Consider the following 27,246-nt stretch of genomic DNA (forward strand, 5'->3'; position numbering starts at 1 on the left):
AAGATAAACATTAAACAAAAGGGGGCTTAGGGCAGATCCTTGCGGGACCCCGCATCTCAGTGGCTTACGCTCTGAAGCACATGTACCTAGAGTGACCCTCTGCGTTCAGTTTGACAAATAGGACTGCATCCAACCAAGTGCCTGATCTTGTAGACCAATTTCTGCCAAACGTTGGACCATCCTAGCATGATCCACCGTATCAAACGCGGCCGAGAGATCCAGGAGCATCAGCATAGCCGAGTCTCCTGAATCTAATGACCACCTCAAAGAATCAGCCACCTCAATCAGCGCCGTCTCCGTGCTGAAGCCGGGTCTGAACCCGGACTGAGTCTCATGAAGAATGTTATTAGATTCGACGTGAGCATTCAGCTGGCGCTGAATTAGTTTTTCCAGCATTTTCCCGGGAGCTGCCAGCAGAGAGATAGGACGGAGGTTAGTTAAATCCTCCGCATCCCCGTTTGGCTTCTTCTTCAGTGGCAGGAGCGTCGCATGCTTCCAGCTCTCCGGAAATTCCCCAGTATCTATGGATGTGTTCCAGATGTGATGAAGCATAGGTGCGATAGCGTCCGCTAAAGGTTCCCACAGTTTAGGTGGACATGGGTCCTCTGGGGAGCCTGACTTACACCGGGTTATCTCTTGTCTTGCCTCATCTAGCGGGATTGGTTGAAATTTCCTCAAGGAGACTGGGGACCGGCCCCCACTCTCTCTATCCTCCTTGGCCGTAGGTGTATGCGGGCCAAAGGAGTCATAGACCATCTGTATTTTATTGTCAAAATAGATAGAGATCTTGTCACAGAGTGCTACGGATGAAGGAATATCCCTTTCAATACAGTGGGGCTTCAAAAAGGATTGAACCAGTTTAAACACTTCTTAACTGGGGTTCTCTGCCTGTTGAACAACGGAGGCATAATAGCTCTTTTTTTCTTTCCTAATCTGCTTATGAAACAGCTTGGTGGCCTCTTTAAATTTTTTTTTGCTAGAGGGCAGTAGTTTAATCTCCATTGTCTTTCGAGTTTCTTACAGGCTCTTTTTTCCAGTCGTAGATCAGCGGAGAACCATGGGCAGTGGGGGAGGTTCTCTGCGCTGTCACCCTTTTAGCTGGCGCTACAGCCTCTACCATGTTGCTAATCCAGTTACTTAGTGCCTGGGCATCCACGCTGGCATTCATAGTACGCTTAGGCGGATCATGGGACAACATCGGGCTCATAATGGCCGGAGTAAGATTTTTCCATTGCCTCTTCATATAAGAGTGTTTGATTTTTCTAGGCTCTACACCATTTAATGCTAGTGTGAATGGTATAAGCCAATGATCTGACCATGCTACTGGAAGTGCATCATCCACTACTATGCTTTCTAATGTGGAGAAAATTAAATCAAGTATGTGTCCAGATCTGTGTGTGGGACCTTTATTATGGAGCATCAAGTTTACAGCACTCATTGCTGCCATCAGGTGCTCTGCCGCTGTGTTGCCATCCCTATCAATGTGGACATTAAAATCTCCCACAACCAGGAAGTGCTCGTGCTTCAGCGCATTCAGTGTAATCGCATCTAAAAGTCGAGCAGTGCTGCTCTCAGCGCAGTCCGGGGGACGATAAACCACCATCCCAGCAATGGCTAGTTGAGGGTTTAGAAGAGGCAGAAGTATAAGCATTCCATTCCTAAGTTTACAACTGATGCTGCGGAAGATAAGGAGAAGCAGTCTTTAAAAATTACTGCCACCCCACCCCCGCACCTGCCATCCTCGCGATTCGAGATGCACATAGAAAAGCCCGCCGGTACAGCTAAACAAATGGCTGTCACATTATGTTCATTTAACCAAGTTTCAGTTAAAAACAACAAATCCCAGGCTTGGCTCTCTAAGAGCAGCCAGATGTCAGTGCTGTGTTGAGGCAATGATCTACAATTCACAAGTCCCGCTCTGAGACCTCTAGCTACTTGGGCCGAAGCAGCCCCTGGAGTCTGCTTAGAAGGAGAAGCGGCCCTGACCCACGCGCTACCACATTCTGAGCAAATAAGTGGGAGTGTGGCCTCCACAAGATCCAAGAGTTGTGGATTAGGCAATATACTTGGGAATCGCGGTATCTGCAAGGTTAGACATGGTGGTAGACAATAACATGAGCCCTTTGATATCACGGGTTATAGGTAGATTTGGAGAAGATGAGTAACTTACATTTGTCATTGGTAGGTTCCACTAATGTTATTAAAATGGTCATCCTTCCCAAGTTTCTTTATTTATTTAGGGCCATTCCACTCTTTTTTGAAGCCAGCTGGTTTAACACATTAGAGGCAATGTGCAATAGATTTATCTCGCAGGGCTTACAGGTTTATCTCGCTTCCACAAGAGAGGGGTAGATGGGGAGCCCCAGATTTTAGACTCTACTACATGGCAGCTGCTCTGCAATATATGCAGGGGCTGATAGGAGGGGCCAACCTTGATCAAAGGGTAAGAAATTTTTCTACAGAAATTTATGAGGTAGTATGTGGGGTGGAGGCCGGCAACTGCTTTTTAAACTGCATTGATTTTGGGTACTTCAAGAGAACAAGGTTTAAGACAATTGAGGCTGCAGTAAAAGTTTGGAAGGCTTTCTTTAAAAAGTTTAGAATGGGGAGATATAACAGATATGTTGGGCTGTATAATAATAGATCATTTCCTGCTGCAATATTTGCAGATCAAACAATGTCTGTATGGGCTGCAAGGGGGATTCAACAAATTGGCGACTTGCTCAACCATGAGGGAATTCTACAGTTTGAAGACATAAGAAAGAAATATGGGGCCAGATGTAGGTAATTTTAATTTACCACCTCTTAAATACCGATTCATACCGAATCGGTATTTAAGAGGTGGTAAAATAGAGGGGGGGGGATGTAGGTATTTCAGGTTCGGTAAATACCGAATCGTTAAGATTCGGTATTTACCGATTCTGTAAATACCGAATCGGTATTGCCCATTGATTCCTATGGGCCTTGCAGCCCATAGGAATCAATGGGCAATACCGATTCTGTAATTACAGAATCGGTAAATACCGATTTTAGCAAGGGTGCAGGGGGTGTCACTTTGACACCCTCTTGCACCCCAAAAATAGGCATGTGCGCCATGTGGCACACAGACATGCCCTAAGGGCATGTCTGTGTGTCACATGGCACAGGTGTGCATGCACACATGTGCATGCACACCTGGATTCGGTATTTTACCACCCAATTGGATTGGGTGGTAAAATACCGATTCTTAAAGCCCTGTGGCACTCTGACATGTGCCAGCTACATCTGCTTTTACAGAATCGGTATTTTACCGAGTCTGTATTTACCGATTCGGTAATTTTACCGAATCGGTAAATACAGAATCGGTAAAATACCGATTCTGTAAATGCATGCCCTACATCTCAAAATCCAATTACCGGTAGGTAACGGCCGAATTCGGCCGTTACCGACCGGTAATTGGCCACCTACATCTGGCCCATGGTATTGATAACAGAGGTTTCTTTAAGTATCTCCAGATTAGGAGTTTTTTAAAGAATAAAGTGGGGGGACCACTGGGTTTTGGTGAGAATGAGATCCTGGAGAAAATAAGGCTTGCGGGGGATCGCACAATCCGATCTTTTTATGCTAGTCTGGTAAATGAAAAACCTGATGACTTGGAAAAATACAGTAACAAGTGGGTGGAGAAATTGGGAGGGGAAAGTGCGAGGTTTCAAGAATCACTGGATTTAGGGCGTACAATACTGTGTTCATCCCCCTTGCAATCCCAGCATTATAAAACTTTATATTCGTTGTATTTCACCCCTGCCAGGATAGCAAAGTGGGGTGGCACTGAAGGGTTTAACTGTCCCCGTTGCAACTTTTTTGAAGCTGACATTGTCCATATATTTGCTACCTGCCCTCAATTGCACACACTGGTTAGAGACATAGAGGGTTTTTGTGTGAGGTCACTTGGGATCCAAATAACACTTACTCCAGCTTGCATTTTGCTAGGGGTAGGCCCGGACGAGATCGGGGGGCATCGGGAATTTCTGTTTGTTGCCTTGGCAGTGTACAGATTAACTATAGCTAGGGCGTGGTTAGATAAGAACCCACCGGTAATGCAAGGGTGGTTGGCAAACCTGCTGGCTGCATATAACATGGAGAAGAATATTTATGCTAGAAAAGGCAGGAAAGGAAGGATCCTAGGTCTGAGAATTTGGGAGCCTATAAGGAAATGGAAGGAGGGTCTGGGGATACACCATAATTGAGGAAAGGAAATTATGTATTCAGGTATTCAGGTCTTCAATGAAATGATAATTGAGGATGTCGGATTATTTATGAATATGTATTGTATATGTATGCATAAAGTGATATTAAGCAAAGTAATGTGAAATTGAAAAATGTAAATTGTAGAACGTACAAGTGTGCGAATAATGGGAACAAAATAAAATATCATTAAAAAAAAGAGACCTATTGACTTAAGTCCTATGTCAAATCAATAGGAAATATTGTTCTAATGCGCAGAGCCTATTGGGAATATAGGAACTACACTACATGGCGCCCAACATTTGGTAAGGCACTAATTTAGTGCTAGATACTAAAGTAACTCAGTCGTGCTTTTCTTAGAGACCCCTTTTTCCGTAAATACTCCAATAGACGTCTGGAGTGGGTAAAGGGATAATATCCGCCATAGCTGAGTAGGATGAAAATCCAATGTATTAGCTTTTTGGTTTGTTCAGCGTTGAAGGATACAGTGTTCCAAAATATTGTGCACCTTATCTTTGTTTCCTTGAAACTTGCTCTGCAAACTTTCAGTCAACAAAATGACGGATAGCGAAACCGAGAACAGTGGAGCTGCAGCTGATCCAGTAGCTTTTAACATAACAGGTTTCAATGAAACCGACGAGGATGCTATAGGCATTTCAGAAAATTTAAAGAAAGCCATCACTATAAAACTTATTGGAAATGGCATAACACCAAGAAGGGGTAGGGTAGTTTTTGTGATAGAGGAACATGAATATTATCAGACAGAGGTATTCTATTAATGGATAGTCTTCCCTGAAGCAAAGCCAGTAACAAAAGTATTTCACTTCTACAAAGAAGATGAACCATCAGAGGAATGCATTCCTTTCGATGATATTGAAATTCCACTAACATACCAAGAGCATGCACTCTGGTTTAAGGCGCCCTAAAACATATAAATCAATTTACCAGGCTCGTTCCACTGGGTAGACCAGGAAGAACATGGCCGGTATTAGCCAGCTATACACCACATCCTGAAATTAATATAATGACAGATGCGGAACTACGAGCTCAACTAAAAGAGCTAATCAAAATCTATAGACAATTGGTTCAATATGTCATGCGGACTCTTACAGTCCAACCGGCAAAATTGATTCCACAACACTCCCCTCACCAGGGGAGCACAAATAAAATTACACCACAGACTCTACATTCGGTCGTTATTGAGGCAGTTTTTCCTAATACTACCCCTCATGAGAAACACAGAATTTTAACAATCTGTTTACCAATGGAGATCGCACCACATCTAGAGGGCTGTGACACTTGGGGTACAGTCTTTGCTGCTATTTACACTAAAACACACAGTGTTCCGTCTATGACGGTAATACCAAATGCCCTGAAACAGATTCAAAATGAATACGGGGGAGAGCCTGCTTTAAATCTAGGTATGAAATGACTGAAAGATTTCAAACAGGTCTGAACAATAATATTAGCTAATATTTAGGGTGAAGCAGTATCCGTGGCGATCCGCCAAAAGTTAAGGGAATTTGATGTAATTGAGCAACCACAAGAACTGGCCAGAATAATTGAAAAATCCTATGAAGAATTAGGCAGAGACAGATTGGGTGAGAAACCAGTTAAACCCCAACTGTCAGAAAGTACTGAAAAGGTTTTTAATAAAACACTCCTACTCCTATTAAAAAGAAGTGGGAAAACACTAAACAAACTTCTAAAGAGAAGCGCTCCCAATCCAGAGGTAGGTCTCCTCAAAAGGAGCCCTCTGAAATGAGTTATATCCTCAGGAATAGGGATAATTTAAGAATACCTGATAGATATCAAGATACTGAAATCTCAATTCACCAAAAAGAAGGTAGCAGGACTAAAAATCAGACATGCCGAGGATCTTGAGGACACAACTCAAGAACGGGGAATAGGCTCAGACAATGTTGGACAGCGCAGTAGAAGTCACCATAGCTCGCAAAAACTTGAAGGATCATCTGGAGACAGTGGACTTGAATGAATTCATTCAAGTTGAAACTACAGATACCAGGGTTAGTTGTCCACATAAGTTATAAGTTATATGAAGTAACACTCTGGATGGAGGGGGACATACCAAGAAAAGTGAGAGTACTCTTTTGGGAGCGACTTTCTAAGGGTTATGGCATTCTTCTAGCTGAACAAGACTGGCCACAACAATTTGTCAGGGAGTGCCCATATAGCGAGGACATCATTATGCCAGCCTTCTCTCATCACCTTCCGATTAATTTAAAAAATACCTATGCCAGGAAATGGGCAGTCGCCCAGGCTCCTGCATTATACAAAAATCATGTAGGATGGGATGAGGACTCTCCTCACCATAAAATCCAACAAAAAAATCAACCAACTGCACAAAGGCAGTACCCAGTTAAGCAAGAAGCTAAAAAACAGGTCAGGGAGATATTAGATCAACTTGAATACCAAGGGGTGATTGAAACATGCATCTCGTCAATGAACAATCCTTTGTTTCCTGTCTCCAAACCAGACAATACATATCGTCTAGTATTGGATTACAAACATCTAAGATCATGTTGCAAAACTTTTGCAGTACAAGATGCACACAGTGCAGCATAAATGAATAACATTGTGCGTAAAAAATATAAAACCACATTAGATATTTCTAACGGTTTCTTCTATCAAAACATTGCACCAGAAAGTAGGTATTTGACCGCTTTCTCAATTATGGGGACACAGCATCACTTCTGTCGTCTCCCACAGGTATTCAAGAATAGTCCTGGGTTATTCTCAGAAAGGGTAACAGAGTTACTACAAACTTATGATGACGAAGCATCATCATATGTCGATGACATCTATCTAACAGATGATGACTTGGATAAGCACTTGAATAGGGTGAATACAATTATATTGGGATTGCCTCGGAAGGGTACAAATTCAATTTAAAAACATCTTGAATTACCCACTTAAACGTCCTCTTTCTAGGATATGAATTATCAAGTGAAGACAAAAGCCTGGCAGCCAACTTTCTAGAGAAATGTGCGCTGCTCCAAACTCCAAAAACGCTGAAAAACTTACAGTTGATTCTAGGTTTCCTGAAATTCGGAAGAACTTATATTCTAAACTACGCAGAAAGGGTTAAACCTCTCTGCAAATTAATCAAACCTGATTTTAAAACTGTTAATTGAACTCAAAAACACACAGAAATTTTGCATTCATTGCAAACAGACATGTTAGCAACTAAACATTTGCAAACATGCGTAAACTTATGCAACTTAGTGATCTGAATCATTCCAGGACAATGCAGATTCAGGTACTTAACTTTTAACAAAGGTGAAAAAGTACCAATAACTTACAAATCACACTTGTACGCATAAGCAGAAATGAAATTCACTTCTACAGAAAAATTTCTGACAGCAGTTCCAACTGCAGTAGCAAAAGAGAGAGCCCTCGCACAGGTAAACGAATTATGGTCATTACACCTGTACCTGCCTTAGAAGCAGTAACAAAAGCGAGCATTCTGAATGGTAAAGCTTTACATCCAAGATGGATAAAATGGGTTAATTCTCTTGCTGCAACAGACGTTGAATACGTTTTTGACCCATATTTGAAAACACAAGCATTTCTACAATATGAACAAGAATGTCCTCTGCCTACTGAAATTCTGCCTCTAGAGCAGTATGAATGTATAATTTATACTGACGGATCAGCTCAACCCGCTACGGAGGGGTAAACAAGCCTGTAGTGCTGCGTGCACGATAGTTAAAGGTTATTGGCGCGATGGCAAATTCCGACCAATGGTCACTAAAACTCAATTTCAAGGAGATTGATCAGCTCAGCGAGCTGAACTACACGCATTCAGAAGGCGCTTGAGAATACGGACCGCGAATTCCCCACACTCATAGTGTGCGATTTGTAATATTGTGTTCAATCTTACAATGAAAACTTGCAGAACTGGATTCAAAACGGTTACACAGATGCAAAAGGTGGCACAATCAAGCATACATTGCTTGGGGAACAAGTAGTTCAGTTACGACAGGAACTACAAAACACTTCTGTGATACATACACTGAGTCATCAACCTGATGGTGTTGATGTTGCAGGGAATTCATTGGCTGATGAAGCCGCGAAGGCAGCTGTGCAAACGGCTTCCGTAGTTGCAATCACTGCTTCAAAAACTAAAATAGACTGCGAAATAATGCTAGCTGCCAATGCTACAAGCAAAGACAGTGGTAAAACGTTACCGAAAGGCTTTCCACTCAAATACTCGTATATAACTGATGCGAACAATATTCTATTTGCTCGAATCTCTGGAGTGGGGGATAGAGTAATACCAAACATGGAACATAGATTAGGACTAATCTTAGCAGCACATGAAGGGCTTGCCTCTGAACACGCAGATGTTTTCCCCACTGCGTCATTATTAAAGCAGTGATACTGGTGACCGCGCATGAGGAAACAAACCAGAAGCTATGTTTTGGAATGTCAAATCTGCCAAAAGATGAAAGTCTCTACAGTGAAACGTCCTGCGCAGGCGTACCTGTTAAGTTCAGACAAACCATTAACTTGCATTTACCTGGACCACTGTGGTCCCTTACAGAGGGATGGTAACTATAAATATATAATGGCCACAGTGGATTCATATTCAAGATTCATTTGCATGTGGCCTCAGCGCTCGGCTGATGCTCTAACTGTTATAAAAGATTTGCTAGTTTTTATCAGCACATACGCAGTTGGCACGCTGCATTCTGACCAGAGTCCTGTGTTTAGCTCTTGAGCTTACAAGGAGGCCATGGCCAAATTGGGCGTTGCATTGCGGTACTCTATTCCATTCAATCCTGAGGGAAATTCGGTAGTGGAGAGAAAAAAACGGGACATAAAGCAATCTATAACAGCTAGGGTATTAGGCTCTGGTGACGGTGGGTCAAACATCTAATAAGTGTCCAACGTAGTCTTAATAATTTGCCAAGAAGTTCTCTAGGGGGTATCACTCTATATGAAGTCCTTTTTAGGACCAGAATGTTAATATCGGATCTCGATTGTCAGACTTCAGACTTCAGACTTAGGTTAGGTACATTGGGGTAGGTGTATTTTAGAAGCACCAGTTGGGTATTTTAGTCTATGTTATTTATATATGTATTTTTATATGGCTGAGAAACCATACAATGCTATTACAGTGTTATTTCATAATACTATTCTCGCTGTACGCATTATACTTTGCATTCTGTCTAACGATTGTAGCAGTTCACCTCTCTTGCATGAGAAAGAAGCCTGTTCAATAAACCTTTTATTGAAAACGTCCGTCTCACTATCTCTCTGCAACTCTGTAGAAACGAAGCATGCATAATTGACTGAGTGAAATACTTATCTATTGTTCCCAAGACTATGAGAGATATGTTCTTATTCTTGGGGAAACAAAGTTATCATGTTTATGCGGTTGTCAGAAACTAATCCCTACTTGTGAATTCGGGTAAGTTTCTAGAGACCTCTGAGCTAGCTGGCACTCACTATTAAGTTTAGTATATTCGATAGAGACCTATTGACTTAAGTCCTATGTCAAATCTATAGGATATAATATCCCAATGCACAGAGCCTATGGCAACACTACACTGCTAGCACTAAGAAGGAAGTGCAGTGGGTGACCATAAATGGCCATAGTGTGCAGGCTCTGATAGATACTGGGGCCAGTGTGACAGCTGTCAGTTCTGAAGAGCAGGGGGTCCCAACGCACATTACCTAGTAGATGTAGCTGACAACTCACAGTGTCTCTGCAAAGTGCCACAGGTTCCCTTTGACTGGGGGGGTCTCAGGTACCTTGAAAGTAGTTGTGGGACCAGCCATGCCTGTTAACTCTCTGCTCAGTAACAACCTGAAGAGGTCCCCTTGGAAGAAGGTAAAATACAGGTCTCATCTGAAGATGTTAGGTCTGCCTGAGTGGGCATGTGTGACCACTTGGTCTATGGCAGCCAGTAAGGGCAATCAAGAGGACCTAGAGCCTGAAAGAGCAGCCCAGGTACCTGCCAGAAAGAGAAGAAGGGCATGGGAAACTAGCACCTGAAGTTCCCACGGTGTAGGAGGAAGCAAACCTTGAGGGGGATGCCCTGCAGACTACAGGGCAGCAAGTGACCGAACTGAGGGACCTGCCTGAGCTGACCCCTTTGTAGCAGGAAGGGGGTCCCTTCATGGAGAAATTCTGCAAGGAGCAGCAGGAATGCCATTTTCCTTTTGGTTTGTGGACGCTGGCTGCAAACCAGGATGCAGGTGATCAGTCTGGATCACATTGGATTTACTGGGAGAATGGTCTCCTGTATAGTGAGCCTGGGTCAGCCGTTGTCCTGGTGAGTCAGAGCTTTCCTGTTATGTTATGTTATGTTATTTGAATTTCTAAAGCACAGCGGTTACCTGAGGATATCCTGGCGCTGGCCACTGCCTTCTGAACAGAGGTTTACATGGGAAACCTACATACCGAAAAGCCAGTTTTCAATCCTTTCCTAAATGCCAAGTGGCAGTTCTAATATGGAGAGAGAGTTTGTTCCAGGCCCTTGCAGGCCAGGTGACAAAACTTCTCCCTCTTCAGTTAGCTTGTTTCAAGGAGGGTACGGACACCCTTTTAGCTCCTAAAGAGCGGAGAGATCTTCTAGGATCCCACCATTGAAATCAACGTTTTGGATATTCTCGCCCTGTTCCTTGAAGGGCTTTAAAAACAGTGCAGAAGGATTTAAAATGAACCAGTTGTCTAACTGGGAACCAGTGCAGCCTTTTGATTTCCTTGGTGAGAGATACAAATTTTGATGTGCCGGTAAGAAGTCTGGCTGCCTCATTTTGCAGGAGTTGAAGTTTATTTAAAGTCGCTTTTGAATGTTCAGGTAGAGACTGCTGCAATAATCCACCCATGATAGAATGAGAGATGTAATAACTACACATGACTGTCCTCCGGCAAGAAAGGCATTATTTTCTTGATCATTCTAAGGAGGTGGAAGCTGGCAGATGCAACCGCTTTTATCTGGTCCCAGAAAGTGAGTTTATCGTCAACTATAAGTCCCAGATTTTTTGCTATCCTAGTAAGTTTTGGGAGTGTGCCTCCAATTTGGGGTCCAGAAATTGGCATTATTTCCAAAGAGAACAACCTCAGTGTTGCCCGAATTCAACTTCAGGCAGTTCTGGGTCATCTACATCTTGACTGAGTTCATACAGTCATGGAACCTCTTGCTCTTCTCTGACTCCTGCTCTGGCAGCAGAGACACCGCAATTTGCATATCATCTGCATATGAGGTGAGCTGGAACCCGAAGGTAAGGAAAAAGGTTTAGAGTAGAATTGTTCAAAAACATATTTTGAGTTCTTTCAGTCAAGAAGGATTTCAGTAGCTTCCAGGCTTTACCCTGAACACCGCAGGCCGAAAGGAGATCATGGTTGAGCGTGTCGAATGCCGCAGAGAGATCCAGCATAAATAGTGCCGCGTTTCGTCGTTGATCCAAGGCTTCCCTTATTTCTTCAGTGGATTTTCCAAGGGCAGGCTCTGTTCTGTGTCCTTCCCTAAACCCACATTGATTTGGATCCAAAATGTTATGTGTCTGAAGGAAGCACTGAGCTGTATATTCATGGTCTGTTCTACCAATTTAGCCAGCAGTGAAAGCTAAGAGATTGGCCGAAGGTTATTAGGATCCTTATGGTCCAGATTTTGTTTTTTTTAACAGTGGAAGACATGATGCAATCTTCCAAGTTTTTGGATAATGCCCTGACATGAACATGGCATTAAGTAAAGAAGTAAGTGAGATAGCAATACGTTTTTGGGCTAGTTTGATCACAGAGAATGGACAAGGGTCGTAAGGAGAGCCTGATCCAATAGAGGCATGGAAGTTTATAGTATCCTTCGTAGCCAGTGGGGAGAACTTTTCCAAAGTAGGCAATGGATCAATTGCTATTTTGGCCCCTACAGTTGGAGCATCCTTCTCTCCAAACAGGAGGAATCTCAAATATGAGAAAATAATCTTGTGCAAAAAGAAAGTGGCATTTCCTCACATAGCTCTTGACTACTATGAAGTTCCATTGGAGCGGGAGCGGCCAATCTGGCTATGGTCCTGAAGAGTTCTTTGGTTGAAAATTTAGCCAGTTAAATTTGGTTCACGAAGAATGCTCTTGTAGCATTAAATAAGAGCCTTTTATAGAGCGCAAGACTTTCTTTGTATTGTTTGTAGAGTTATTTTTCTGCTTCATTATATTCTAATCTCCAGTTGCATTCTAGACGTTTACGGGCTGGTTTTTGTTTCCTTAGTTCATCAGAGTACCAGAAAGTTGTTGGTTAAGAACATTTGGGAAACCAAGTTTTTACAGGGGCTACTTTTTTACAGGCGATCTCTATCCACTCTGTATAGCCGATGGTAGCCTTCTCAACCAAACAAGCAGTTGCCGTAAGATGGCCTTCTAACTCTGTGCTCTTCATTTTATTCCATGCTCCTAATTCTATCTTACTCTTAGAGACCCCCACCCTGTAGTGACGCTCAAGAAGGGCCAACTCAAACTGAATTGCGACGTGATCTACCGAAGTAAGTAGCAGCATCCCAGTGCATGTTCGCTGTGGATGGTTGGAGAAAATCCCATCCAGGGTATGCCCTGTACAATGAGTGGGACCTTCTACGTGTTGCCTTAAATCAATGCTACTCATCACATTGACAAGACCGGTTGTATCAGGGTCAGTGGCAGCTTCCAAGTGAAACTTAAAATCCCCAAGAATAGTGAATGAGTCACAGCACAGCCCATCCTCTAAGAGGGTTCCAACTGAAGTCAGAAACGTGTTCCTCAATCCTGGTGGTCTGTCCAGTAGAATACCCTTATAGGAGTGATGATGGGCGAGGAAGAATGTAAAGGAAAGTGCTTTTCAGATCGAATTGGATATTGTCAGAAAGGCAGCATGTAATGATCTTTCCCGTGTGGGGTTCCCCAGAAAGGGACCAACCTAGGTAACAACTTCATATCCAAGTATATGAAGTCATTGTGGCAGGAGTGTGGTGTTACCTAAATGTTCACCACTCCTTACCACCCCCTGGGTAATGGGCTGTTTGAGAGATTCAATGGGACCCTAAAAAGCATGATTGTGGGTCCTACAGAACCCATGGGTCATACGTGGGACATCCTCTTACCATGCCTGCTTTTTGCTTAAGGAGATCTACCACAGATGTCCTTAGGGTTTAGAATCTTTGAGATCCTGTATATTCATCCTGCAAGAGGACATATGGGTCTTGTAAAAGAAGGCTGGGAGAAAGCTCCCAGTAAACCTCCCCATGATGTATAGAGCTACATGCTGGCCTTCAAGAACCAGACTAAGTGCTTCAGACAACTCGCTCAGGAAGAGATGAAACAGTGGTATGATCAGAATGCCACTCTGATTGAGTTTAAGCCTTGCCAAAAAGTGTGGGTCATGACCCCAGTGGAGCCTTGTGGTCTCCAGGACAAGTGGACTGGGCTGTTTGAGGTGGTGGAGCGCACGAGTAAAGTCACCTACCTGGTGGACTTTCAGGCTCCCATGAACCCTTTGGTGGTCCTACACAATAACCACCTCTAGCCGCACTTGGATGGGTCCGAGGTGAGCTTGCTCCTAGCTACAGATGATGGAATGGAGGAGGAGACTGAGACTGTCCCTGACCTCCTGTCTATATGATGGGTGTAAACCTATCCCCAGCCCTGACGCCAGAGCAGCAGAGTGACTACTGCCAGCTGTTGGGGCAGTTTGCTGCTCTGTTCTCCCTGGCCCCTGGTGTCACTCAGTGGTGTGTCCATGATGTGGACACTGGGGTCAGTCCTCCTGTAGAACACAACATGTACAGATTGAATGGTTAGGTCAGAGCTAGCATCAAGGAGGAAGCCTCTAAGATGTTGGCTCTAGGGGTGATTGAGCCCTCAAACAGCCCTTGGGCCGATCCAGTGGTCTTAGCCCCAAAGATTGCCGCAGCACACGCCAGAAGACCAGTTCTGTGTTGAATACCAAGGGCTCAATTCAGTCACAAGGACTGACGCACACCCCGTCCCCAGAGTTGATGAGCTCAGATCTGTTGGGAGCTGCCAAGTACCTCAGTACGTTTGACTTAACATATGGGTACTGGCAGATTGCCTTAACTGATGATGCCAAGGAGAGGTCTGCCTTTTCAACCCCAGAGGGGCACTATCAATTCCCAGTGATGCCCTTCGGGCTGAAGAATGCCCCTGCTACCTTTCAGTGGTTGGTCAACCAGGTGTTGGCCAGACTGGGGGCTTTCAGTGTCGCCTACTTGGATGACATCACAGTGTTCAGTGCCATTTGGGAGGAACATCTGCACCACCTCTGGGAAGTGTTTAAGGCCCCACAGAGGGCAGGCCTCACGATCAAGGCCAGCAAGTGCCAGATCGGGCTGGGATCAGTGGTGTACTTAAGATACCAGGTAGGAAGCAGCCAGGTGGTGCCCCTACAGCCTAAGATTAACACCATTCTGGCTTGGAAACTCCTCCAAGACCCAGACAGAGGGGAGAGCCTTCTTAGGCCTCACCGGATATTACAAGAGATTTGTCAAAGGGGTATTGCACCATTGTTGCCCCCTTGACTGACTTGAGTTCCAGGAAGCAGCCCAGGAAGGTGAACTGGACTGAAGGCTGTCAGAAAGTGTTTGATGCCCGGAAATCTGCCTTGTGCATGGAGCCCATGCTCAAGGCGCCGAACTTCTCAAAATAATTTGTGGTGCAGACAGATGCTTCAGAGCATGGTGTGGGGGCTGTTCTCTTGGAACGAAATGATGAGGGCTTAGACCAACCTGTAAAACACACACAATTGATGTCCAGAATGCGGAACAATTAAAAAAATTCCCCCCTAGTCAAGAGATCTGGGTTAAATCCATCATTCTTTTGATAACCATGCCACCCCAGTTTAGATCTGGCCATATGCAAATCAGTCTTGACCCTGTGCCTCATGGGAACAGTCCAGCCCGAACTGCCAAGCCAGGTCCTCCCTGGACCGGAAAAAAGCATCCTAGGACCGGTTACGGGGTTTCACCCCTCTTCCCCCAGGATAGCTGGAGCCTAGTGGCACAGTGAGCCCAGGGCCCACATCTGGGCACACCTGGCACACTTAGGGTGAGAAAGCAAAAGACACACAATTGATGGACGGAATGCAGAACAAATCAAAACATTCATCCCCAGTCCAGAGATCTGGGTTAAATCCATCATTCTTTTGCTCACCATGCCACCCCAGTTTAGACCTGGCTATTTGCAAATCAGTCTTGACCTTGTGCCTCATGGGAACAGTCCAGCCCGAACTGCCAAGCCAGGTCCTCCCTGGGCCAGAAACAAGCAACGTAGGACCGGTTACGGCGTTTCAGCCATCTTCAGCTAGGATAGCTTGATTCCAGTGGCACTGTGAGCCCAGGACCCACGTCTGGGAACACCTGGTGCACTTAGGGCGAGAAAGCAAAAGACACAAGATTGATGGACGGAATGCAGAACAAATCAAAACATTCACCCCCTGTCAAGAGATCAGACTTAAATCCATCATCCTTTTGGTCACCATGCCACCCCAGTTGAGACCTGGCCATATTCAAATCAGTCTTGACCCTGTGCCTCATGGGAACAGTCCAGCCCAAACTGCCAAGCCAGGTCCTCCTTGGACCGGATACAAGCATCCTAGGAGGGGTTTCACCCCTCTTCAGCTGGGATAGCTTGATTTCAGTGGCACAGTGAGCCCAGGACCCATGTCTGGGCACACCTGGGGCACTTAGAGTGAGAAAGCAAAAGACACACAATTGATGGCCGGAATGCAGAACAAATCAAAACATTCACCCCCAGTCAAGAGATCTGGGTTAAATCCATCATTCTTTTGCTCACCATGCTACCCCAGTTTAGACCTGGCCATATGCATATCATTCTTGACCCTGTGCCTCATGGGAACAGTCCAGCCTGAACTGCCAAGCCAGGTTTTCCCTGGACTGGAAACAAGAATTCTAGGACCGGTTTCAGGGTTTCTTGGAGCATTTATTAGTAGGAGGTTACTTCCACTGGAACAGAGGTGGAGGTTGATTGAGTGTAAGGCTTTTGCTGTGGTCTGGGCTCTGAAGCAGCTGAATCCCTACTTGTTTTGCATTCACTTCCGGGTTCAGAAAGACCACAGGCCCCTCAGATGGTTGATGCATGTAGGACTTGGCCCTTTTTGCAGGGTCATTTGTGAACTTTTTGCCTTCCTCCTGGTTTTTGTTCTGACCTGGTGTTAGTGGTTTTAGGACTCTCTATGGTAAAACATGGTAAGATTGGTCTACACGGGTTTGGCTATTTTAATTTACCTATCAGTCCCAGTAAAGTAGTATCTCATATACCCAGGGCCAATAAATGATATGCCAATGGTGCGTTTGCAGTGCTGATTGCGCCACCCACCAAAGTGGCCTTTCAAACCAGCCTCAGGCGTTTGCCATTGCAGGGCCTGTGCACACAGTTTACTGCCGCTGTGACGTGGCACATAAAATGGGTGCCATGTCTGTGACTCCCCTTTTACTACATATCAGTCACCCATAAAGTAGGCCCTAGCTAGCCCTATGGGCAGGGTGCAATGTAGGTAAAAGAAAGGAAATGTGCCTTAACTGTGTGACATGTCCTGGAAGTGACAAACAGTCATTTTGGTTTCTAACTGCTGTGAGGTTGCCCTCTCATAGGAATGAATTGAGGATTCTCTGATAAGTGTTTCAGTGGTAATTCCTGACCTCAGAGGAGTAGCGGGATCAAGTTTGGTATGTTTGGAATAGTGGTAATAAATGCTGCGTAAATGTGTGCACCAATTTATTAATGCTATTTTAGAAATGCCACTTTTAGAAGTTGGCATTTCTGTGTGCTTTGTGTCTTTGTGCCTGCCTGACGTGTTCATGCATGTTTGGCTCTGGAGTGAGAGGGACTGGGGTGGTGCAGTGGCTCCAGAGGTGCTGGGTGAGTCAGCGCTAGGCTGAATGGGCAGATCTGCATTTGGAGTAGTGGGAGGAGTAGTCCCTCACCCTGAATAGGTCTGTGCCTGCCTTGTACAATGCTGGCTTCGCCCTCCTGTGGTGTGACTTGGGCCAGGATCTACTCTGTCAATGGGGGACTGTTGTGCACTGTAAACAAATGTTAGAGTGCCACCCAGAACTGCTTTGGACCGGGCACAGAGCCCTGTACATGGGGAGAACAAAGAGCATATCTGGTATTAGTATGGGGACTGTGACCGCATGAAAGGTGTACCTACATGGAGCTGTGTTGCTGCAGGACTGCTGTGCAAGGAGGACTCGTCGTGGGACCCAGGTGCTTCTTCCTCGGGGTCCCTATGTGCTGGCCTGTCTGTGCCCGCTTTGCCCCTCTGAATTTGGGAGTTAACACCTCGTCAGTGCTTCTGGATTGATTCCCTGGTGCCAGAAGACAGGAGAGTGCTTGTGCCCGGCAGCGTGGGCCGTACTCCCCTCCCCAAGGTGACAGGAGCCCCAGAGAGGGGCCGAAACCCCTCCAGGCGTACAGAGGGCCTCAGGGGTCTTTGCGCTATAAATCACTGTACATCCCATTGCTCCAAAGGAAATCTGGCGTGGGGATTCCCCTGTCCTCCCTGGAGGTGGGACGGTCCACTGGCAGTCAGGCAGGGTTGCGCCAATCATCACCTTGGAGTGGGAGCCAAAACCCGCCTTCATGGGCATCCAGGGCTTCAGAGGCCAGACGTCAGGCATGTGGCTGCCTGGTTGTGGGTGGGGCCCACAATGCAGTAAGGATCGACCAGAGGAAGTATTGCCGTGGCAGAAGATGGGCAGAGGCTGCCTGGTCCAAGGTGGGGCTCCTAGAGTACAGAGGGGAGCCCCGTGTGCAGGCCAGAGCCCAACGGAGCCTCGCAGGCTCAAGGCCTCACACCTGTCCTGTTCGGCATAGTGGCGGTGAGAAAGAGAAGTCCAGCGAGTGGGGCCTGAAATGCACACTGTTGGTGCCTGATTCCTGCCACCCTCTTTGAGCAGGCTGGGAGACAAGAGAGGCCCTAGTGAGTGGGGCCGGGAAAGCACACTGTTAGTGCTGATCTGTACTGACAGCTACACCGCCAGATCGCAGGTAGCTGTAACCCCAAAGGAAAGCCCCGGTGAGTGGGGCTGGGAGGGCACACTGTTGGTGCTGATTTCTTTTGGCTACACAGCTGTACCGCCAGATCGTGGTAGCTGCAACATGGGAGCATGTTGGCCTCATGAGAGAAACAAGGGTGAGACGCACCCTGACCCCCATTAGAGTGTGGGTTGGTGGAAGCCCCGTGCTCATAGAGCCCTGACTTTTGGAGGACAGAGGCCATTGTGGGGAAGCTTAAGATGGGCCAAGTGGCCTGAGAGCACCTTGTCTTCAGGTGGGGCGTAAGGTGATGTGATCCAGCATTTATTGTGACAGAAAGTGCATTTAATGTAAATAGGTTGCATAGATACACTGTGAAGGACCTAAAGAGGTTATGTCAGGATCTTGAGTGTCAAGTGAGTAGGTCTGCCAGGAAGGTGGAACTGCAGGAGGTCGGGTTGGCCTGTTGGACATCAAAAAACTGGGTGAAGGAGGAGTCTGGGAAGGAGGACCCCAAGGTCAGTGAGGTCTCTGAGAGGGAGGGTCCCCGACCAGCACCCATAGAGGTCAGTGGCCCTGGAGAGTATGAGCAGGAGGGAGAAAGTGACAGGGCGGGGATGCCAGTAGATAGTGAGGACCCCATCGAGAGGGAGTTCCTTTCTGCGTTCAGTGCCAGGGGCAGTGCCCCATACCTTTCCCTGTCCCCAGAGGAATGGGTGAATAGGAGGGAAGAAAGGGAGAATCAGCTGGTAATGGAAAGGCTCAGGTTGGAGCTAACGCAGCTGTGTGTGGAGGAGAAAAAGCTAGAGACTGAGAGGCTCTTACCGCAGGGGAGGATGGCGTAGGCAGAGAAGGCTTTCCCCAGAGAAAGGCTAACTCATGAGCATATGTCCCCTGATTGTAGTTGTAGTTGTCTGGATTCAACAGTGAGGGTGGGGTCCAGTGGTGGCAGCGAACATGAGTCCAGTGTAGGATGTTCTACTCCCAGATCTCAGAATATGGTATCTAGTTCCCAGGAAGAGGGTGTCACAACTGACTGGTATGGGTTGAGGCTCAGGGGCAGTAGGAAACTGTCTCACCAGTCTTGGTGGGAGTTTGTGGATGAATGTTGTGATGCACTAGAAGGTTGGGTGATGGGTAGCACAGCAAAAATGTTGAAGGGCTGTTCAATCTGATTGTCAGAGAGCACATGTTCCGTTGTTGTTTTCCAGGGTTACACCAAAACCTGTTGGAGTGTGACTTCTCTGATCCCAGGATACTTTCATGGGAGGCAGACCTCTGGGTGAGTGACAGAGGGTCTGAGGAGGCATTGGGGATTGACCCTAAGAGTAGTGGAGCAGGTATTTCCCAGCCCAGGGTGGTGGGAAAGGTTCTTAGCAGCCCAGATAGGTCCCGGTGTAGTGGGAGGGGTGTATGGGCTCACGTCCTGTCTCTGTGGCAAAGGAGTGAGAATGGGATGTGTCCCAAGGTGCCTGAAACCCAGTCTCAGGGCTTGGGTGATTACCAAAGGGAACACCAGGTTGGGAGCCTAAGCTGTACTGGTAGGCCATCCATTGAGGGGGAACTCTTAGTGTCAGGGGAACGTGGAGAATCTGTAAACAGAGCTCAATCAGTTCTGGTGTCTGGCGGTGCCACTCCTGAGTGGAGGGTGCAGAAGTCCAGATGGAGAGGTGAGTGGGGGAGAGAGTCCCCACTGTGGGTGAACCAGTGGGTCAGGGGCCAGCCATAAGGGCTGAGCCTCCTATGAGTGACCATGGTGACACCACTTCTGTCCTGGGGGATCTTCGCACACAATCAGATGGACAGGGGTCGGGAGATCAGCTCCAGGCAGACTGTCACACAACACATGAGTTATGTGTAACCCTTGGGGGGATGCATACTCCCCAGGAAGTCCTGGAGTGCCAGGCGGGTGCTCAACCCCAGGGTGCAGTCCCTGAGTTGGGAGGCCAGGTTGAGGTTCTGCGTGCCCTGGAGGGAAAAACAACTGTAAGCAGTGTCCTGACCGATTTGTCTTCTAGGGGTACCACTTCAGTTGGGAGGGTGCAGAACTCTGGAAGGGGGCAGAGGGAGGGAGTTACTCGCCTCTGTCCACGGTTAAACTCAAGGGTTTAGATCCTAGGAGACCAGTTGCAGGAGAGAGGTCCTGAACTGGTGGGAGAATTGTGTAGGAGGGCTGATTTAAGCATCCCGACAATTTTTGGTCCTGAAGGTGCTTCTACTGGGAGGAGAGTGTGGCACCAACAGTGTGCCCTACCAGCCCCACTCACAGGGACTTTTCTTTGGGGTTGCTGCTACCTGTGATCTGGCAGTATAGCTGTCAGTACAGATCGGCCCCCAGAAGGAGAAGTAGAGGGAGAAGAGCCTCACCCGTGACTTCTGGTCAGCCCGAGGGTATGGTCCTTAGGTTGGAGGATCAGTGGCACTTTAGAACTGCATTGATGAGAGGAAGATTGGCCAGCAGTGGCTGTTTCTGCCAAGGAGAGGACAACTACTTTGCTGTGTGCTGTATATCCTGATTGAAGAAGCTCTCCAAAGGCTTGAAGTAGAGCTTGCCTCCTATTCTGAAGTTTCAGGGACACAAAGACTTCACCACCAGCTCCTCTGATCTTCCTTGCTGGGAGTTCTCACCTGCCAAGAGGTGTCTGTTGCTAAGTTGGGCCTCTGAAGGTTGTTCCTGCTGTTGGGAGCTGGAAAAGAGAGGCAACTACAAGAAGTGCAATGCATCCACAGCTGTATCTGATGCATTGCCGAAAATCCTGATGCAGCGCCTGCCCACGGCTGGAGAATTCGATGCACTCTGAATCCCATGCATCGAAGGGGACTTTAATCCCCATCCAAGAGCTCGCCAGGAAGTGCATTTGTAGAGTGGTGGGGAAAGTGGGCATGGCCTGCTATGAGAACTTAGCAAATCCTGCTGTGTGGGACTTACTGGAGGTAATAGGAGGGGTAGTGGCCCCCAAGGTTGACTAAGAGGTCCCCTGAGTGTAGGTTTAGTGGTCTGGATTCACCAGTGAGGGTGGGGTCCAGTGGTGGCAGCAAAAGTGAGTCCAGTGTAGGATGCTCCAGAACCCAGAATATGGTATCACGGAAGTAGGGTGTGTGCATGTGGTATGTTGTGCAGTGAAAATATGTGGATAGAAAGTATGTAGTATCTAGTGTATAGGAATTATGTAGAGTTTGATTATGTGTTATGGAGAGTACTTATGTGGTATGGTAGTCTGTGTTGTGAGTGGTAACCTCAGTTTTAGTCTTCCTCGTTTCCATAGAAGCTAAACTATAAACTTAATGAGACAAAAAAGAAGGAATCACTAAGGAGCACTTCTGGACCTAGTCAGATGAATGAGCAAGGCCACTGGAATTTTGCGACTGTTTGACTGCACCAACTTTTGCACAATTTTACATTTTCCGCATTAGCTACATAATTCATCATTTTCTGCCTAATCTGCAGATTTAAACAAAAAGCCTTGTTTCTAGCTCAAACCGATCAAATGTTACAAAAAAATGCAGCAATAAGTGTTACAGCGTGGTGGAAGGTCCTTTGTAAACCTAGAAAAGTCACCTGCTACTTATTGCTAAATGTGGGTGTTACATTGGTACTAATGGTATGCAAGCCACTTTTGCTTCTTTCTGTACCTCTCTTGCCTCTTTCTGCATTTTCGTTGATTTTTTTCTGCACCTTTCTTTCTTTTCCTGCACTTATCTTGCCTCTTTCTGCACATCTCTTCTACTTTCTGCACCTCTTTTGCCTCTTTCTGTAGCTCTGTTGCCTCTTTCTGCTTCCCCCTTTTGCCTCTTTCTGCACCTCTTTTTCTTTTTTCTGCATTTCCTTTGTTTCTTTCTGTAACTCTCTTGATTCTTTCTGTATCCCTCTTGCCTGTTTCTCCTCCCCACTTCCCCCTTTCTGCATCTCTGTTGCTTCTTTCTGCGCTTTTTTATTTATTTATTGAAGTTTTGTATAGCGCTAGCTGGACCCGAGGGTATCAGAGCGCTTCACAGCATGTACAATTATGAGCAAACAAGTTCTGAACGGAAAACGAGAGCAGAGAAGAAAACAAAAACAAAAACATCTTCAGTATACCAACTCAGAGGCAATATGTAAACAGTTGCGGAACATATCTCCAGTTGGATGGGTTTCGATAGTTAACCTTCCCCAAGTCCTTTCTGGGTTACCCTTTACGGTCGAGAGCGCTCTAGGAAGAGGGCTTTGAGAAGTGTCTTGAAATTGGGGAAGGAGGTGGTCAGTCTGATGTGAGGTGGGATGGAGTTCCAAATCTTGGGCGCATTACCCGCAAAGGATTTATTTCCGGTTTTGAGTTTCCGAGCTCTCAGTGGGATGAGTAGAAGCGTGTTGAAGCTTCGGAGGTTCCTGGACTGACGGCCCTTTTGAGTTTGGCGGCCAGATATTCAGGTTTGCCTGTGTGCAAGGCTTTATGCGTGAGACAAGCTGTGCGAAAGCTGGCTCATTGGTCAATAGGAAGCCACTTCAGTTCCCTAAGTGCCGGAGAGATGTGCTCAAATTTTTTCGTCCCTGTGACCATTCTTGGTGCGGCATTGAGTGAGATTTTGCTGATCCTGTCAATGTTGTGATTCCATAATCAATTCTGGAAAGCACCAATGCCTGTGTGGTCTGTTTGAGATCTTTTGGAGGGAGGAAGGGCTTTATTCTGTACAGCAGCTTCAGGTTTAGGAACGCGCATTTTGCGGATTTTGAGATGAGTTTTTTCATGTCCAGCTTGGGGTCGAGGGTAATCCTTAGGGATTTCACCGAGTCCGTTGGCGCAAGAGCACCATTGAGGGCGGCTATGGCTTTTAGCCATTCTTCGATTTGATGGGTTTTGTCTCTATTCGAGATGAGGAGAACTTCTGTTTTCTCTTGGTTGAGTTTGAGGTGGTTCATTGAGAGCCACTGTTGTACCTCTTTGAGCATGACATTCAGTCTGTGGATGTCTCCGATCGAGGTGGTTTCCAGGTAGAGTTGTGTATCGTCCGCATAGAGGCGGAAGGGGATGTTGGACTTCCTTAGAAGTGTGGTGAGGGGTTCCATGTAGACGTTGAAAAGTTGTGGAGAGAGTACTGACCCTTGTGGGACTCCTCTACTGACGGGTCGTGGGTCGGACTCAAAGTTGTTGATTTTTATTCTTTGTGTGCGGTTGTGAAAGAAAGTGGAGAACCATTTTAGTACCGTCCTTTCAATGCCTGCTCGCTCCTGGAGGACTTTGAGGAGCAGGGTGTGGTCAACTGTATCGAATGCGGCTGATAGGTCAAGTAGGATGAGAAGGCTGCATTGGTCAGAGTCGAGAGACATGTGAAGATCGTCTAGTACATTTAAGATTGCGGTTCCGGTGCTGCATCCCTTTCTGAATCCTGATTGGTGTGGGTCTGGTAGTTTGATGATCTCTAGGTGTTGGGTTAACTGAGGGAGAACACATCTTTCAAGAATTTGACTTGACCCACTTTGAGGCAGTTGGGAATGAGTCCTGTGCTCAGTGAACTGTTGATTATCTTGCACCAGATTGGGGCTAGGGTGAGCTTCAGGGCTTTCATCAGGTTCGAGGGTAACTGATCTAGGAAGTGGGATGAGGGTTTAGCGGCGGCTATCAGCTTGATAATCTCTTCTTCCTGGATGGGGCGGAAGGAGGACCAAAGCGTAGGGGTGCTCACTAGGGAGTTGCTTATTGTTGCTAGTGGCGAGGTCCCCGTGAGGGAGGCGAGGTCATGCTGAGTGCTAGATCTACTTTGGTGATTTTTTCATTGAAAAAGCTAGCAAAGTTGTCACAGAGCGTTTTTGACGCCACCATGTTGGATGTTGACGGTTTGGATGTTTGGCTCCTAATGATGTTAAAGAGTTCATTGGGGCGTTTTTTTGCGTTGTCTAGGGTAGAGCAGAAGAAAGATGTCTTTTTGTTCTTGATGTGCTTATTGTAGTTTCTGCGTGCTGCCTTGAGTTGATCACAATGGAGGGAGGAGGGATTATTCCTCCAAGCTCTTTCTACGGTCTTTCCTCATTGATGTCAGTAGTGAACCAAGACCTAGAGGGGGTGTTTCTGGTTTTTTTTAGTTTCAGGGGCGCCAGCCGGTCCAAGGTGAGCATCAGGTTAGAGTGGTAGAGTGAGGTAAGTTCGGAGGTTGAGAGGTGCTCCGCTTCGATTGGGAGGAGCGTGCTTAACCCTTCTTCTAGTTTGTCTCGAGGGACTCGGGATGTGTTCCTGGCCCATTTTGGAGGAGCCAGAGTGGGGAGTTTGGATAGGGACGGTTGGTTGATATGAAAAAGAATAATGTGGTGATCGGACCAGTCAACAGAAATGATGTCGTCAATAGTGATTGATTTCTTGTCCAAGATGATTGTATCCAGGATCGCTCCTCTGTGGTGTGTTTCTTCTAAGCAGTGTTGGATCATACCGTTGTCTAGCAAGAGGCTGTTCAGAGATTGGATGAGCGGGTTTTTTGTTTCATTCCATCATAAATTGAGGTCACCCAGAATTATGCTGTTATCGTTGCTGAGAGCGCATTGGGTGATCAAGTCCCAGAGCTGTGTTCCAAATTTGTTGTGGTTACCAGGTTGGTGGTACAGGAGATGGCAGTGTAGTGAGCTGTTGGTACGCAATTTGATGATGACCGATAGGCATTCAAAGGAGTTATAAAGGCATGAGGGATTTTCTGAAATGGAGAGGTCGCTTTTGTGAATGATTGCTACGCCACCCCCTCTGTGCTCAGGTCTGTCTTTGTGGATGATTGAGAAACCCAGCGGCACCAGCATATCCATGCTGGGATAAGACAGAGTGTTCAGCCAGGTTTCCGTGATGAAAGCTACATCAAGGTCATGTGAGAGGATGGCTTCTGCTATTTCAGTAGCGTGTTTGGAAGCGTATCTGCTTTTGATGAGCATGCAGTTAATGGGCGGTTCTTCTTTAGGCTTCTGATTGTCAGGGTGGGCCCTGGGCATAGAGGATAGGTGCTCTGGAAGTCTGGTGGCTCTACGGTGGGGAGGGTCCCTACCCATTCCAGTAATAACTTGGATTACGGATTTGGGTGAAGAGATCAGAGTCAGAGTTTGAGCTAAGGTGGGCGGAGTCGTTATCTGAGGGTGGGTAGCTAGCTTGTGGTAGGGTGATCATATGATGAGGCGAGTGTGGTCGCTTCCTGGGGAGAGAGGTTGGGATTGGTTCTTCTGGGTCTGTCTGTTCGTGACTCCACCCAGGGTTTTGTGAGTGAGGGCCGGGGGCCTGGGGGAGCCGAGGACTGGTGGGGGGTTGTGAGTCAATTCTCTTTGTTTGCGGAGGAGTGGGGGGATTGCGAAGTCTGGGGTTGACAGATGGATTTTTCCTAAAGTGGAAAGGGTTTCCTTCAGGCCATGAATGAGGATTCCTAGTTGTGCTTCTAGCAGGTCAAGGTGTTGCATCAGCCTGTCTGGTGGGGCGGGGAGGCTAGTTAAGGGAGGAGTCGAGCCCTGGGGGTGCGAGGCTGCTGGCCGTGTCGTTTCTAGGGGGTTCAGAGGTGGCTATGGTGCTAACTCTGGCATGGCGCCCAACTGAGGTGAGGCCGGGGGATGAGGCCTAGTTGAGGATGGGGGTTGAGTTCCACTCCGGTGAGGGGGCTCTGCTCTGGTTGAGTAGGGGTTGGCGGGGGTGGGGTTAGGAGAAGGTTTTGCTTGGAGGTCGGTTCTTTCTGCACCTCTCTTGCTTCTTTATGTACCCCTCTTGCCTCTTTCTCTACCCCTCCTCCCCCTTTCTGCATCTCTGTTACTTCTTTCTGCACTTCTCTTGCCTCTTTTTGCACCTCTGTCCCTTCTTTCTGAAACGCTTTTGCATCTTTTTGCACCCCTCTTCCCTCTTTCTGCTCCCCTCTTGTCTCTTTCTGCACTTCTGTTGCTTCTTTCTGCACTTCTTTTGCTTCTTTCTGCACCTTTTGTGCTTCTTTCTGCATCCCTCGTGCCTCTGTTGGCACCCCTTTTCCCTCTTTCTGTACTCCCCTTGCCTCTTTCTGCAGCTGTTTCTTCTTTCTGTACTTCTTTTGTTTTTTTCTGTACCTCTCTTGCTTCTTTTGTACCCCTCTTCCCTCTTTCTGTCCCTCTCTTGCCTCTGTCTGCCCAACTGTTCCCACTTTCCGCACCCCTTTTATCTGTTTCTGCAACTCTCTACCCTCTTTCTGCAGTTCTCTTGCCTCCTTCTGCACCTCACTTGCCTCTTTCAGCATGTCTGTTGCTTCTTTCTGCACTTCTCTCCCTTCTTTCTGCCTCCTTCCTACCTCTTTCTGTACCTCTCTTGCCTCTTTTTGCACCTCTCTTCCCTTTTTCTTGATCCCTCTTGCCTCCTTTTGCACCTCTGTTGGTTCTTTATGCACTGCTCTTGCTTCATTCTGCACCTCACTTGCCTCTTTCTAACTTCTCTTGCTTCTTTCTACACCTCTTGTGCTTCTTTCAGCAATTCTCTTACCTCTTTCTGCACCCCTCTTGCCTCTTTGTGTACCTCTGTTGGTACATTCTGCACTGCTCTGGCTTCTTTCTGTACCTCACTTGCCCCTTTCTGCTCTTCTCTTGCTTCTTTCTGCACCTTTGTTGCCTGATCTTTCTCCACTTCACTTGGTTTATTTTTACACCTGTCTTGCCTCTTTCTGCACCTTTGTTCCTTCTTTCTGCACTTCTTTTGTTTCTTTCTGCACCTCTGCCTCTTCTTTCTGCAACCATTGTGCCTATTTCTGCACCCCTTTTCCCTCAGTCTGCTCACCTCTTGCCTCTTTCTGCAGCTCTTTTCCTTCTTTCTTTATTTCTTTAGTTTCTTTCTGTAATTCTCTTGATTCTTTCTGTATCCCTTTTGCCTGTTTCTCCTCCCCACTTCCCCCTTTCTGCATCTCTGTTGCTTCTTTCTGCACGTCTCTTGCTTCTTTCTGAACCTTTCTTGCTTCTTTATGCACCGTGTGCCTCTTTCTGCACCTCTGTTGCTTCTTCCTATATTTCTTTTGTTTGGTTCTGTACCTCTCTTGCTTCCTTATGCACCCCTCTTGCCTCT

The sequence above is a fragment of the Lissotriton helveticus genome, chromosome 4_1, assembly GCF_964261635.1.
Source record: "Lissotriton helveticus chromosome 4_1, aLisHel1.1, whole genome shotgun sequence".
NCBI classification, from domain to species: domain Eukaryota; kingdom Metazoa; phylum Chordata; class Amphibia; order Caudata; family Salamandridae; genus Lissotriton; species Lissotriton helveticus.